This window comes from Schistocerca americana, chromosome 3 (genome assembly GCF_021461395.2).
Source record: "Schistocerca americana isolate TAMUIC-IGC-003095 chromosome 3, iqSchAmer2.1, whole genome shotgun sequence".
NCBI lineage: Eukaryota > Metazoa > Arthropoda > Insecta > Orthoptera > Acrididae > Schistocerca > Schistocerca americana.
In genome coordinates this window covers 459,215,903-459,232,912 of record NC_060121.1, presented here as the reverse complement: position 1 = coordinate 459,232,912, position 17,010 = coordinate 459,215,903, and the positions used below count along the sequence as shown (strand labels likewise).

Sequence of the window (17,010 nt, the reverse complement as noted above, 5' to 3'; positions counted from 1 at the left end):
TATTTAATTCTCATACCATAGTTTTAACATTCTTTGCATCTGAGCGATAATATCATGATGTTAACAAATTATACTTGAATTCAAAACCTGAGCATTCTCTCAGCTTTGAGAATTTTGTCTTTACATTTTATACTTGTTCTGACTGTTAATTCCCTTAGAAGAAACTTGTTTGCCAATTTATGAATTTTAATTTTTGTGTTGAGGTTTTTGATAATTTTTAGTCTATATTCTGAAGATAATGATTTTCTTCTCTTGTTTGATGCAAATAAATCAGTTATGCTTCTTTTGGATGACATAGTTAGAATCTATCAACTGAGTCAGCTCCAGGGGTAAACAGACTCTGCACGAAAAACATCTGAATTTGTCATGAGTCAGTCATTGTGTGGGCAGAGTGGGGAACTAGAGGTGCTGAAACAGATGAATCATGTAATTTGTGTAAAACATTGTAGCATACGTCATGGTATTACTGCATAAACAAGGGTTCACTGAGCCTTTCACAAATCAACATCACTCTCCCTACCTTGTACAGAAACAGATGTCCCATGTGTTGTCTCTCCAGTAACCTACTGCCTCCCACGTACCCACCATCTGGCCAGAAACCTATAAAATTTCCTTGTCAGTCCCTATTCCACACCTGCTCCCAACCCTATGCCTTATGGGTCATATCCCTGAAATACACCTAGCTGCAAGACCGGTCCCATGTATCCTCTCACCACCATTTACTCCAGTCCAGTAACAGGCATCTCCTAACTCACTGAGGGCAGAGTTGTCTGCAAAAGCAGTCATGTGATCTACAAATGAAGCTGTAATCACTGTGCTGCTTTCTGTATGGGTGTGAGAACTAAGATGCTATCTGTCCACATGAATAACCACTGACAAACTGTGGTCAGAAACCAACTGGACCACCCAGTTGCTGAACATCCTGCCGAACACACTGTGCTTTACTTTAATGACAGCTTCACAACCTGTGCCATCTGGATCCTTCCCACCACCATCAGCATTTTTGAAATGTACATGGGCTAATTCTCTCTCTCCAATATAGCCTCCCTCCTCCCCACCCCCTCCTGGCCAGAACTTACACTAGTCCCTGTCCTCCAGCTACCATCCCCTTCCCTTCTCTCACTCAGCACTACACAGTCATATATTCCACCAAAATCCACTAATCTTTTTCCATTTCTCTACATCTATCATTTTCTCTTCCCCTCCCCCCCCCCCCCCCCCCCCCCCCCCGAAACCTCCCAACTGCATCTAGCATCCCTACCCTGTACCTGCATGCTCCCATAAGCAGTTCTCCCCCACTCCTGCCCTGCTATCCCGCCCCCTCCCCACCACACACACCAGACTGCTGCTCCCATAGGATGTAGTGGCAGCCCACAGTCTGGCAACAGTAGCCAGAGGCAGGGGCCATGTATGTGTGAGTTGTGCTCGTACGAACATGAGTATGTTTCCTACTTTGGAAGAAGATCTTTTGGCCAAAATCTTGAGCATATAGCAGACTTTTCATTGTGCCTGTCTGTGACTCATCGTCTCATATATATGGTGAGTTGTAATCTATCCATCTGTTTTATGTTATGTAAGCAGACTGTTATTAAGGATTGTTTGTTATTAGATAAAATGTCATACATACACAGTTCATAACAGTTGCTGTTCTGTACTGTTGTGTTCCTTGCTTCATTTCCAATCGCTGAATGTGTTCTCCCATTCTGCAGTCTAAAGATTATGTACACTAACAGAATAGATGAATCTAATATCAGCACCACCAAATCTTATTCATTACCTGAACATAACTGACAAGTTTCCTGAAATAAACTTTTAATATTTGACATTGCAATTGTAGCTTCTGGCTCTGGTTTTCAAGGGACAGATGTAGCAATGTTGTTATTAGAATTGCTTTCACATGCTTTACAATATATTAGCCTTTTCTTAGCTGTTGAACTCTACCAGTATTTGTTGGCTTGCTTGTTCTGCACCAGTAAGAATCTATAAGGTGAGAAACTTTAGCCCACTATTAAGTTGTGTCATTACTAATTTTAGAAATGAAACAATAACGTGTGCAAAAGCATTGTAGTAGCCATTTCATTGTGCTGCGTTCAGGCTTCATGTCCTAGTATGAGTGATGAAGCAATTTGTGGTCTTTTGTGTGTACTACCTACCACAATTTTGTGGAGAAGGAAGCTCACTATCCACAATGAGGATGAATTCTTGGCACCAAACAGGAAGTGCAGGATAGAGGCTACTCTGTGTCCAGGAGATACAGCCTGCTCCCTCCACACTATTTTTCTTCCTGTAGCAGACTATGAGCTGTGGTAGGGCTTGCTTCTTTACTTTCTGCACTCCTTTCAATCTACAGTCAACAAAAAGTTTACAAATAGAAATTGTTACAACTTGAAACTGTTATATTCTCTCACTTGGTATGTTGGTCACTAGAAGGAATATTATTTCTGTGTCAATCTGAAGAGAGATAAATGACCAACACATTTTTGAAACTATATCCTGACTGTTAAATACTTAAAAAATCCTTGATAGTGGCCCTGCATGGAACACATGGTCTATAATTTGTCTTCAAATGTCTTTTCCTTCTTGCCACAGATCTGAAGATTAACTCCTCTGGCCCTGACAAAACCTGATAGGAAACAGTACAACAAAGTATAACAATTAGTAATAGTCTAGCTAGACACAAGTTGCCAAGAAATAATGAGTATTTTGAGAGGAAAGTGACTAAATCATGAACCATTTTATATGTAAAACATCATGTAAACATATGTTCTACCTGAGACAACTTCTTTAAAACTATCAAGAATAATAATTGTGCTTAAATCAGTAAATTATTAGACAGTCACTAGTCATGTTTTACCATCAAATTATTTTACTAATAATGTTCAAAAAATCCATCATTTCATTCAGTAGGATTTGCACTTTATGTAGGCAGGTGTTGTTTTGCTAACTGAGACTCAATTTTTATCTTTACTGCAAGCATATCCATTTCATAAATGTGAGCTACTCTTCCCTTGTTTCTACATTGTTGTTTAACCTGCTCCAGTGTTGGAAAAATGTCAGACAACCTTCAAGGAAATGTAACATAACTATGATTTGAAAACTTCCTGGCAGACTAAAACTATGTTCCAGACAGGGGCCCAAACCGGGAACCTTTGCCTTCATGGACAAAGTTTACAGACTTGAGTCTCTGTTCAGCACACAGATTTAATTTGCCAGGAAGTTTCAAATCAGCACACACTCTGTTGCAGAGTGAAAATTCATTCTGGATTGTTATGGGTGATCAAACTACCAGGATAGGTTTCACTGCTAAACTGCACAACTGATTCTGAGAAATGTGGTGTGGACGTCCTATTGGGAGTACTTGTCCATGTCTACATCAATTTCTGTACTCTAGAAGTCAACGTGAAGTGCGTGGTGTAGAGTACTTCCCCCTATATTTTTCTCATCCCATTTTTGTATGGAGTGCTAGTAGAATGACTGCTTAAATGTCTCTATGTGCAGTGTAATTCATCTAATCCTATGGGGGAGATAGGTAGGAGCTGTAATATGTTTCTAAATTTCTCACTTAATAGCCTATTCTTCTTGAAACTTTGTAAGTAGGCTTTCATGAGATTGTTAGCATCTACTCATCTCCTGTGCCTCAAAGAAACCTCAGTCCATTTGTGCTGCCATTCTGCATACAGATTCAATATCCCCTTTTAGTTCTATTTGGTAAGGGTCCCATACATTTGACCAATTTTCTAGAAAGGGTCGCATGAATGTTTGTAATTAACTTCCTTTGTAACCTCATTGCATTTTCCCAGCATCCTACCACTGAACCAAGGTCTGCCACCTGATCTACCTATGTGGGGTTCCATTTCACATCTGTACAAACTGTTACAAACAGATATTTGTATGAGATGACTGGTTCCATCTGTGACTCATTAATACTGTAGTCACAGAAAACTTTTGTTTTTGTGTTTTGTGAAATGCACAATTTTTTGTGTATGAATGTTTAAAGCAAGTTTCCAGTCTTCAAATCACTCTCAAATCTTATCAAGATCTAACTAAATATTTGTACAGCTGCATTCTGACTGTACTTCATTATACCCAACTGCATCATCTGCAAAAAGTCTGAGTTCACTATTAATATTGTCTGCTGGCCAATTAATGTACAATATTAACAACAAGAGACTCAACACACTTCCTTGGGACATGATTGAAGTTCCTTCTACATTGCTCACTTGTAGAGTAGGAAAACTGTTGGCATTCAAAAGGCATTCTTACAAGGGGAGGCCATGACATTTTGATCACAGATTTGCTTTAAACTTTGTACACCTTTAGTAGGCCATTAAAAAACCATAACTTGCAAGTAGTAACGTGCACTATTCTAGCCATTCAGAGAAAATTGCAAGAGAGAAAATTGCAAGAGAGAAAATTGCAAGAGAAGTTCTATACATCTGTTACGTAAGTGATGTATCTGCGTGCAGGTGCTTGGTGCTAGAGTTGATGGTGGTCATGTGGTTAGTGCTCAAAAGAAGAGTGTGTATCAGGTGATGATTCAACTAACGATCAGACTTAATGTTTAATCTATTTCTTTCATCACTGGTCATATTATTTAATTTATATGATATCTGAGTGGTAATTCAATAAAAAAAACCTTGTGTATTTGTATGAAATTTTAGTGAATTTCTTGTTATTTAACTACTTACTTTTTTAATTAAGTTTAATTATTAGAAGAAACATATTTATAACTATTGACAAGTAAAGGAAGAAATACATAGCGTTTTCCTGAAAGTATATGCCTGTCATGATTTGCAAAATCCTTTATACATGCAATCTGGTAAGGTACTCAGAACTACTTTGCACCTCAATGCTTCAAGCTGCAGGCACAGAGGCAGGCCCCATTTGGCAGTTAACCTGCGTAGAGGTGAGACGTTGCTAAAGTTGCAAGAACAGATAGTGTAGGTGCAAATTTTTTGAATATTATAGAATTTACACTTGTGCTACAAAAATGAAGGTTTGAGTAGGAGTCAAACCATTGCCTCATACATGTTCGTCTTACGAAGCTCGAAGGCTAACCACTTGACCACCACGAACTCTAACATCCGGCACGTATGCATAGGCACATAAGCCAAATAATAGATGTGTAAAATTTGTCTCATAATTTTCTTGGAATTGCCCGGAGTGGTGTACCTTACAACTTGCACATTATGTTGTTTTTATGCCCTACTAAAGGTGTGCAAAGTTTGAAGTGAATCTATGATCCCAATGTCATGGCCTCCCCTTGTTAGTATGGATAATTACAGGTCCTGTATGGTTTTCAAGGGAAACTTTTACTTTTCTTCCTGCAAAATAGTAGCTTATTTATGTAATGATGACAAAAATGGATAGTGATCATACACCCTTCTCTCCAAAGTAGACCACAAACGTTTAATAATTTTGTGATCTGGTGACTGTGGTGGCCAAAATAGATGTGAGAATTCATCATCAAGCTTAAAAAACCAGCCCTGGATGTTGTGAGCCGCGTGAATAGGAGACCTGTTGTCCTGGAACACAGCAGCACCATTGAGGAACAAACATTTTACCAGACAATGGACCTGATCAGCTAAATTAGGCACATAATCCTTGGCAGAAATGAGACCTTGCAGAGTATCCATGGGGTCCATGGAATACCATGATATGAGTACCCAAATTGTCACCAGACCCCTGCTGTGTTTCACTCTTGTAATGTAAATTCAGCAAGAAGTTGAAAACAGCATGAAACAAGCCTCATCCAACCAAATGACACCCTTCCATTGCTCCACAGTCCAGGTTTTACAGCTCTGACACCACTTCTTCCTGTTAAATGTATCTGCATATAATGATGAGTGGTTTTGGAATGATTGCTCATCCTGCAATTCCCAGCTTATGGAGCTCCCTTCATGTTGATTTGGTGCTGGCAGGATTTGCAAGTGTAACATGCAGTTCTGCAGTGACTCTTGCAGCCATAGTCTTCTTATTTTATGTATTAATCCTCTTCAATGACTGTCTGTCATGGTCACTCAACACACACTGTCGTCCACATCATGAGTTAATGGAGGACATTACTGTGCTTTTCCTGTATGCAGTATAAATCTTCAGTACAGTGCCTCCTGAAATGCCAAACACTTTGGCTCTCTTGGTTACTAATCATCAACCATACAAGCACCAACAATTTGCCCATATTCAAATTCACTTAGCTCCAGTATAATTCACTTACAAATACACAGAACACTGTTCTGACAATGACTGACATTTGCAACATGATGAGGACATTGCTCATGGTCAAAAACAACAACAAAACCTGCAAGCTTGGATAGCCTCTGCATTACGTTCAACCATGCATTTCTTGTGGTATTTCCACGTTTCTGTCGAACTGCTCCACGACATTATGTCTGAGCACAAGATAAGTTCTAAAATTCAGCAATAAGTGGATGTCACTGAAACAAGATGGTAGTCTTGTGGATAATTTATACCGCTTTTTTTGTAGTAGAATGTGATCCATGGTTTCTTCTAAATATTCATTAATTCTGTACAAGCTATTGAGTGTTAGTACATCTTTCAGTTCTCTTTCAAATTATTTAAGTTTGGTGTTCTTTGGGTATTACTTAGCAGTGCTTTGTAGAGAACGTTTGCTTTTTATAATCCACAGCTCTGATCTATTGACTTTGTGTGTACATCCCAATGAAAGTCATCCTTATTTAATGCTTGTTTATCAAACTGTTCAGAGTTGAAAACTTTTGATAAGTCTTAATGAAACAAAAACTTTCAAATATAAATATTACTAATTGGTTTTACTTTTATTTCTGATATAGTTGAAGATCATCCATACAGTTTTATCGTTAACACTTATCTTTTAACCATTTTTCTACTGCTTTTACTGTTTTGTTTCTGCTGCCACTCATGATCATTCTTTCCTTTCATAAAGAAGCTCCTATCATCAGCAAATAATACAGTACCTGCTGTTAAAATCTGTTGTTGTAGATTGGCAATAAAAAAACATCAGTGGGGCTCATACTGAACGCTGAAGCACCCCATAACTAACTTTTTTATATTCAGTATGGTACCCTTTACTTCTTGAAAAATTTATAATCTTTCTTCCCTATCAGACAAATAATAGGAAATACCAAAATGGTTTTAACAGTAGTATATCATGATTTATAAGGTCAAAGGTTTTAAAAAAGTTCCAAAAAATTTATAAATTAGTTCATTATCCTCAGAAGTTTTGTAAGTGACTTTTAGGAAATTGAAGAAAGTTGTCTGCCTTGATGTGTCATATTTGAGACTATATTGTGCATTTCAAAGACCTTTGCTTTTTGTTTAGGACGTCTAGCAATTTATCATACATTATGGTATTCTTTCAAATTTTATTTATTTATTTTAAATACAGGTGATAGTGACAGTGGTCTGAAATTTTTAATGTCAAACTTGTCATCACTTTTGTAAACCGCTATTACTGTTCACAGCTTAAGTCTACTTGTAAACAGTCCAATAGAAAGGAGGCAATGATTATCTCAACAAGTTCAGAGACAACATTACTAGCACTATATTTAACAGTTTTGCCAGGGATACCATTGTGGTGAACTCATTAAAAGATTTATTTCCACACAGACCTATGCAGTTTGGATGACATTCAGTGTCAACAAGACAAAACAAGGAATGACTACACAATCAGAAACAAAGAATAAACACAATGCAGCATGGAGCCATGGAACTCTTGTACAGTCCACACCACTGTACTGCAGAATGTACTGGCGGGAGTCACTACACTATTCCCCCTCCCCAGTGCCAGCGATACATCTCATTAAATTTGACATGCCATCCAGATCGCATCATCACACCTTACTTGAGACCTGGGGACTTCTCTTTGGGATCAGTGTTCCTCTAGCTGTGGGGTGGTAGCACCTGCTGATATTTCCTGTGTGGCATCATTCAATGTTCATCATGGTTCCTTTGCAGTTTGTCATGTGAGGGAATCTTTAGTTGTTGCCTCTCCCTCCTAAGGTCTTTTTCTGTTGGCTGTGAATCTTGAAATGCCCATTTGATACGGCCAGGTGCATCCATGGTAGGTATGGCATAGATGTTGATCTTGAAATTGTTGTCACCATGACTAACTACTGCATATGGACCTTCATATGGGGGTTGCTGTGGTTTGCATACCACATCATTACATAATAGCACATGTCAACAGTTGGCTAAATCTGCAAAGACAAAAGTGCAGGATCTGGTGTGTACCCGAGGATGTAGTGGACAAAACTAATGTATGTGGGATTGCAACATGGTAGCAAAGTCTGATACTGTGATGGTTTCATCTCCCATATCATGGATGAACTCTCTAGGCAGATGTAATGACTGGCCGTACACCAACTCTCCACTGTGGCTTGGAGGTCATGCTTTAAAGCTGTTCACAATTCTAGTAAAACAGCCCATGTTTGTTCCCGGTATTGTCACTCTTTGTAGTTGGAAACCTGACTGTTGTGCAAGCAATATACAGTATGCAACTCCCCATCTTCATCTTGTGTCGATGCCATGGCACCAAAATCTATAGCTGCAGCTAGGGCCTTAATGTGTGGTGATGTATGCTCAATTATGTCCATTATCTCAATCTGAGAGAGTGCTTTGCACATATATGATGTTAGTTGCAAATTTCCAATGTAATTAATATGACTTAGCTGTCTTGGTGATGCCTTACTTAGATTCACTCTGAACGCATAAATTAATGACTTGTGGTCTGCAAAGATACTGAAATTGTGGCCTTCCAAAGAACGCTTGAATTTTTTTACTGCAGCATAGGTTGTGTACAGCTCACAATCATATGTCACCCACTTCTCTTGAGAAGCTGACAGCTTTTGGTCAAAGAAAGCAAGTGGTTGCCAATTCTGTTTTATTGTCTGCTGCAGCACTGCTCCAACTGTGTTAGCAAAAGCATCGATCACTAATGCTAACGGCGTGTTTGCTACAGGGTGTGCTAGTAGAGCTGCATCCACTAATGCTGTTTTGATAACATTGAAAGTGGAGTCTGCCTCACATGTCCATTGAAGTCTTATCATTTGGCCTACATGCACCCTTCCAGAGTCCATTCAATGGTGCTATTATTGATGCATGATGCAACACAAGCTACTGGTAGAAATTTATTACACCAAGATAATGTCACAACTGCTGGATTGTAACTGACTGTGAGTACAAATATATGGTTCCCACCTTGTCTTTCAGCAGCCAAATGCCACATGCATTCACTGTGCAGCCAAAACACTGGACTTCCTTGATGCCAAAATGCATTTTGATGGGTTCACTACTAGTCCTTGTGCGTGCAAGTCTTCAGACAACTTCATCAAATGCAGCACATGTTTCTCTTCAGATGCAGACAAAATGAGTACATCATTTATATAGACATAATAAAATTCTAGATCATGCATTATCTCATCCATGACCCACTGAAAAGTCTGTGATACATTATAGAGCCCTAATGTAATTCGAGTGAACTCAAATGAACCAAACAGCATGCTGACAGTTGCCTTGGGAATGACTTCAGGAACAACCAGAATCTGATAGTATACTTTAATCAAATCTATTGTTGAAAATATCATTTTACGTTGCACCCCAGCAGAGAAATCCTCTGCATGCAGCATGGGATATCTGTCCAGAATGGTTCTCGCATTAGTTGCCAGTAATCACCGGAGGGGTGCCAACATTCTTCTTTTTGTGTACCACATGAAGAGCAGCAAATGCCTTGAGCTAACATGTTGTGAAACTCTTGTCTGATAATCTGTAATTTATCCAGTGCTAAACATCAAGGGCGTGCATAGGTTCGCGGGCCTGGGGTAGTGAGAATATGATGAACCATCATATGTTTGACATGTGCTAATGTTACTGACTGCCATGTAATCTCTGGGAAATTTTTTAGTAGTTGTCTGTATTTTGTGCCTCTAGCAAGCACTCTGATTGTTGTAGTAATAGTACAGTTCACCTTACCTTGTGCAGTCATGTTTTTGTTGTGTTGCTTAATCACTGCCAACGTAGGTCCAGTACAGACTGTAGAAGGCCAGGAAGTTTGCTCCAGCTATGGAGTGTGATACATCAGCCACACTAAACTGCCACTCAAAGGTACAATACAGTCCAAAGTTGAGTAGTAAAGTGACATGTCTGTATGTTGTAATCTTTGTATCATTTACAGCATACAAGCAAGCATAATTGTGGCTGTGATGCCATAACCTGGTTGCAGGATACACTAATATTTCTGCTCTGGTGTCTATCAGGTACTGCACTTATGTGTAGCAGTATGTAATAAACACATGTTGTGTGTTGCTGGTATACATCATTGTAACTGCTCCTGTATCACGATTCACTTTACATGGTGGTATGCACTTCTGTGCATCTTCACCAAATTTTCTGTAGTACCAACATATGTTGTGTGTCACTGGCAAAGGATTTCAAGTACTTGATCATCAGTGTTTGCATTGCCTTTTGTGTGCTTTTTATAGTGTGGTCACTTGTATTGTAAGCTCAGCTAGATGATACTTTAGTGACAACAAAGTCACTGAGGTTGTGTTATCTGGTGCAGTAGCCAACATCATGACACTTGTCGCCTAATACATTTCCACAATCTTATCACCTGCTAGTGCTAATGCATTCAGACATCCAAGAAATACTGTTAAAATCTTCTGTGCATCCACTGGTAGTCAGGATAGCCATATATTGTATAATATATCATCACTGACACTATTACTTGCAAGAGTATGCAGGCAATGAAACAGTTGGGACAGAGTTCTGTTGTCTAGTTCCTTTGTTTGTAAAAGCTTGTCCAGCTTCAGACTGGGGCAGTTGCATAATTAATGCATTCTTTATGGCAGCATATCATTCAGTTTCTGGAGGCGTAGCCAGAATGTCTTGGACTTCTGTGGCAAGATCTACCGTTAATGCAGCCACCACTTAACTATATTTCATTTCATCTGCCATAATGTGTTAAGATGATTTAGCTCTCTAATTGTGCGAGTCAAAAGGGGTTATAGTGCCAAGGAGGCAGTGGTTTGATCACAGCCCTGCTGATAACTCCATTATTTGAGGCTGACTTGATAGGCACTGGTGAGGAATTTATCTTTGTGCTGAATGGAAGACTGATGTGGCAGGTGCAGAAATGACAGTTGTAATTTTGATGTGGTGTGGAATGTGGGAGCTGGCACAGAAGTATTGCAATGCGTAATCATGTCTGGCAGTACCAATTATATGCAGTTAACTTGTGCAAAGATTTATTTCCACATATAAATAAATTACACAGACAAAATCAGTTTGCTTGACATTCAGTGTCAACAAGACAAAGCAAGGAATAACAATACAATCAAGAGAAAAAATAAACAAATTGTAGCACGGAACCATGGAACTCTCACCCAGCCTACATGACTGTACCATGGAATGTGTATGGGGGAGTCACTACATCATCAGATTTACTGGCCATTTTATTCTTTAATTTACTGATGGCTGTTTGTACTTTTTTGGATGTTAGTGGATGTAAATACATTGTTATTTCACTTATTAGAATTTCTACATTTGTTCTTAGATCATATTTGCTTATAATCGGCCTTTGAGCTACAATTAAAATAATGACCATTAAATATATTGGCCATTAGAAGTAGGTCATCCACAATTTTATTTCTGTGTTTCATGGTGAATTTATTACTTGCTATTTCATGTTTCCCTATAACATTATTAATAACTTTCCAAAATGATTTTGTTTTCTTGCTCACCTTTCTGATGTCTCAATCATTTATGCCTTTTGTAACTAATGTAGCTTTCCTGTACTATTCCCTACAGCACTTCATATATGGTTTCAAAGTAGTATCTTGCTTTTCATATTTGTATAGCATTCAGAGACTTTCTTGTGACTTTTAATTGGTATTCTCTGTGGCTTGTCAAAAGCATTTCATTGTGCTACCCACTGTTCTCCTGGAGAAACTCATCAAAGATCACAGTATCAAAGATCTTGCTGGTAACTGGTTTACATAATGTCTGTCTTTATGGGTGCAGAGAGTTGTATTAAGAAACTCAAGGAATGTACACAATGAAACAGCATCTTCAGAATAGTATGTTAATAATCTTCCACCATATTCCCAAGAAGCTGAAACATTTCTCTTTGCAATCATTATAATCAGGTTTAATGGTGTAACTTGAACACTTGAAAATGTAAATTATATTTTATTGAGAATCAATAGCTGGTTCTCTGCAAATGGGCAGTCACTGAATTGAAATAAAACACAATACCAGCACATAAAATTCAGTGCTGCAGAAGGCCTGACTACACCATAAGAAATAATTCATGTGAGAAAATCAATAAATAAAATAGACTCTTTTTAATTGTTACGTGGCAATAGTGATAAGAACCTCAACTGGAAGTCATGTATTGCAGGTCTTAAATGTATAAGTTCTGCAGCTTTTGTGTTATGGAAATCATCAGAGTTCGGAACTAAAAATATCAAAAAATGGACTAAGTTTCCTATTTTCACTCAGTAATGTCTTTTGGCATCATATTCTGTGGTAACTCACCACTGATGTAAAGGCTATGTATTGAACAGAAGTGTGTAGTTAGGAGAATATAGATTAGAGATTAGATTAGATTAGTTTTCGTTCCATAGACCCGTGCTGAGGAGATCCTCGTGGATGTGGAACATGTCAAATATATATATATATATTAAGCTGAAATAACAATACTAATAGTATGAATATATACAATACATCATTTGTTTCTATTAAAAAATTCGTCAATGGAGTAAAAGGAGTTGGCCACTAGTAAGTCTTTCAGGCTCCTTTTAAACTGATCTTTATTTGTAACTAAATTTTTTATGTTTACTGGCAAATTATTGAACATGAGTGTTCCTGAGTGGTGGACCCCTTTTTGAACTAAAGTAAGTGCCTTGAAGTCCTTGTGCAGATCATTTTTGTTCCTGGTATTGTATGTATGAACTGAGCTGTTTGTTGGAAAAAGAGATATATTATTTAGGACAAATTTCATTAATGAGTAAATATACTGAGAGGCAGTAGTTAGTATACCCGGTTCTTTGAAGAGGTTTCTACAGGACGTCCGTGAATTTACTCCACAAATAATACGTATTACAAGCTTTTGGACTCTGAAAACTTTTGTTTGACTTGAAGAGTTACCCCAAAATATTATACCATATGACATTATGGAATGAAAGTAGGCAAAGTATGCAAGCTTTTTCATTTTTATGTCACCTATATCTGCAAACACTCGAATTGCAAATACAGATTTGTTAAGGCGTTTCTGCAGTTCTGTGGTGTGCTCTTCCCAACTGAATTTATTATCAAGTTGTAATCCCAGGAATTTAGGACTGTCAACCTCTTCTATCTGCTCTTCTTCGTATTTTATGCATATGCTGGGTGGAAACCTCTTGCAGGTTCTGAATTGCATATAGTGAGTCTTTTCGAAGTTTAATGTCAGTGAGTTGGCTTTAAACCATTTATTAATATCCATGAAAATATCATTAGCAGATCTTTCTAGAACTACACTTGACATACTATTTATTGCAATACTTGTGTCATCTGCAAACAAAACGAACTCTGCTTCTGGCAGTGTAACTGATGAGAGATCATTAATGTACACAAGAAAAAGCAATGGCCCTAAGATGGATCCCTGTGGGACACCACATGTAATTTCTTCCCATTCTGATGATGACTGATTACTTAATTCACTAGTCCCTTGCACTGACACCCTTTGTTTCCTGTTAGTGAGGTATGACTTGAGCCATTTTGCAGCACTGCCCGTGACACCATAGAATTCTAATTTACTTAAAAGGATGTTGTGGTTCACACAATCAAATGCCTTTGACAAATCACAGAAAATACCTGCTGCTTGTAATTTGTTATTTAATGAATTAAGTACATTTTCACTGTAGGTGTAAATAGTCTTCTCGATATCAGAACCCTTCAGAAATCCAAACTGTGTTCTTGATAATATGTTATTTGTGGTCAGATGGTTGAGCAGCTGCCTGTACATTATCTTTTCTAAAATTTTTGAGAATGCTGGCAACAGTGAAATTGGTCTGTAGTGTGATGGTATCTCTTTATCCCCTTTCTTGAATAGTGGCTTAACATCTGCTTATTTTAGCCAGTCACGAAATGTCCCAGTTATAATTGACTGGTTATACAAGTAACTTAGAATTGTACTAAACTCACAATAACATGCCTTAATTAACTTTGTTGATATTTCATCGTACCCACTAGAATGCTTTGTTTTTAAAGATTTTATTATGGACGTTATTTCTTTTGGTGAAGTGAGTGATATATTCATGTACTTGAAGCAATTTGTGAAGGCTAGTTTCAGATATTCAAGGGCATTATTTACTGATCCTGAAAGTCCAATTCTATCAGTAACGGATATAAAGTACTTGTTAAATAGATTTGCCACACTATGCCCATGCTATTTGCTCCTGTTCCTTTCTGGTTCTAGCAGTCTGCTCTTTCACTATATCCCATATTGTTTTTATTTTGTTCCCTGACATTGCTATCTTCTTCTCGTAGTGCATTTGTTTAGATGTCTGAATTACTTTTTTTAATGTTTTACAGTATTCCTTGTATTTAGCTAAATCATCAGCATTGGAGCTATTCTTGGTCGACAGATACATTTTTCTTTGTGTCTTACAGAAAATCTTTATTCCTTGTGTAATCCATGGTTTTATTATAGACTTCTGTTTAATTTGAGTAACTTTTAGAGGAAAACAGTTTTCAAACATGGTCTGACATTGTTCATGAATGTGTTATGTTTTTCATTCATGTCATGAGCACTATAAACATCTTTCCAGTTCATATCTTTGAGCAGTTTTCTAAAACACTCAATTTTTGATTGATTGACTACTCTCCTGTACTCAGATTTGGCAGTCTTGATAATCTGCTTAGAATTTACATCTAAAACCAGGAGCTGCATGTCATGATCTGATAGTCCATTTATAACAGGTTTTATGATATGATTTTGTTCCTTTGATTTGTCTATAAAAATGTTATCAATGGCTGTCCTTGAGGATTTAGTGATCCTAGTTGGAAAGTTTACAGTGTGAGTTAGATTGAAAGACAACATTACTAACTGCAGTGAATGTTTACTGGAAGATTGCATTAGAAAATCCGTATTAAAGTCACCAGCAATCAAAATTTCTTTGTTTCTTCCTGTCAAATAACCCAAAAGAGCTTCTAGATGATCTAAGAATAGATTATAATTCCCTGCAGGTGCTCGGTAAATAGTTATTATTATATAGTATCTGTTATGGAACTCTACTTCTGTTGCACATGCTTCTAGATGCTGCTCTAAACAGAATTTATTAATGTCAATGTTCTTGAATTTATGGCAGTTTTTGATAAATGTGGCAACTCCTCCTCCATCCATATCTACTCTGCTGAAGTAGGAAGCTAGCTTAAATCCTGAAATGTTTAACATATCTATATCAGTGGTCACTTGATGTTCAGAGAGGCAGATTATGTCAATTTCATTAGATGAATTCATTTCACCGATACAAATGAGTAGTTCATCAACTTTATTTCTAAGTCCTGGAATGTTCTGGTGTAATGAAGATAACTGATACTGCATACTAATGGGATTGTAACTGCTTTGGTGAAGATGAACTGGCAGTTTCTGATTACTTTCTGTTAAACACTGTTTAAATGGAGGCTGTATGATAAAATCTGACTCCTGTTCATCTGTTTTCTCAAACTGAGTGTGTCTGCCAATCTCTCTTAAAACTCGTTTTCTTTCCCCCTTCCCTATCCTAAAAAAGGCATCCCTCTGACACCTGTGACCACTGGTATTTTACCACTTGTGCCAGTCTCCCCCTTTAAGTTTTCTACAATATGTAATGTGCGTTCTACAACCTCTTGTAGACAGACAGCTCTTTGATCAACTGGGTAACTGACAACAGCCTCACAGTGTATTTACTCCCTTATGAAGTATGTTGTCAACAAACAATCAGTCTGAAAAAAAACAGTAAGATTCATTTGCAAATATAATACTAGAAGGAAAAATGACTTACCCTATCCATCACTCAGCCTTTGTGTTGCAGTGTAATCAGGTACTCAGCTATACAAATATTTGAACACCTATCCAGTGATGTAAGGAATTTAATAGATAATATTATTAAATCCAACCTCAAACTGAAATCAATCTGCTTGACAATTTCTTCTATTCTAAAGAAGAATTTCTGAATGTATAGTAGTATTGTGTGTATTATGTGTTTAAAAGTGTGTGTGTGTGTGTGTGTGTGTGTGTGTGTGTGAGAGAGAGAGAGAGAGAGAGAGAGAGAGAGAGAGAGAGAGAGAGGTAAAATCTGAATGTAGTAAAGTATAAGGTGCTGTTTTCATGTTAAAAAATCCATAACATAAGAAGAAATCATGTGAATGATCAAAACTTTGACATTTTTAATACTGAGAAAGTGTAATATGTTACTAAAACTGACTCATTTCACACCATAGCAAGCGATCGCAGTTATGACCTGTGCAAAATGCAAATAACCAACTAACTACCTGCTATGATATTTCATCAGGAGACCAATTCACACATCAGCTCATAATGGATGTTTGTTTCCTTCTGAAATTGCTTGGTTAGCATCGATAGACATAAACAAGATATTTAGTTAACTTTCAGTCCAACAAGCTTTCTTTTTATATTACTTGTGACAACATCAATTTCATGCAAATGTTTGAAGATGGATAAATAAATAAATAAATACTGCAAATGTTCTAGTTTCTGTGACATGCATGAGAGAGAGTCTCTTCAGAAGTAGTTCAGCCAATTTATGCTTCCACAACTATGTGGCAATAACTATTTTAAAACTTATTTTTATTGACCAAGATAAAATGTTTATGAATAAATTGGATATCCTCATAAATTCTGGTAAATACTCAGTGTATAAATAATTATTCACAACACTTCAAAGCAATTTCTTGGAGGAGGAGGGATTTGGTCTGGTACCAAATCTCTCCTTGTAAAAGACATGCCACATAGATCACTTTAGAACACTG

At 37.4% G+C, this 17,010-nt stretch overlaps 1 protein-coding gene across 1 annotated transcript in view; it reads left to right on the top strand.

Annotated features, from left to right (window-relative positions):
- Positions 1 to 17,010, top strand: part of LOC124606154 (aminopeptidase N-like) — a 191,009-nt gene that overhangs the window by 126,944 nt on the left and 47,055 nt on the right. The gene's annotated exons all lie outside the window — the stretch shown is intronic.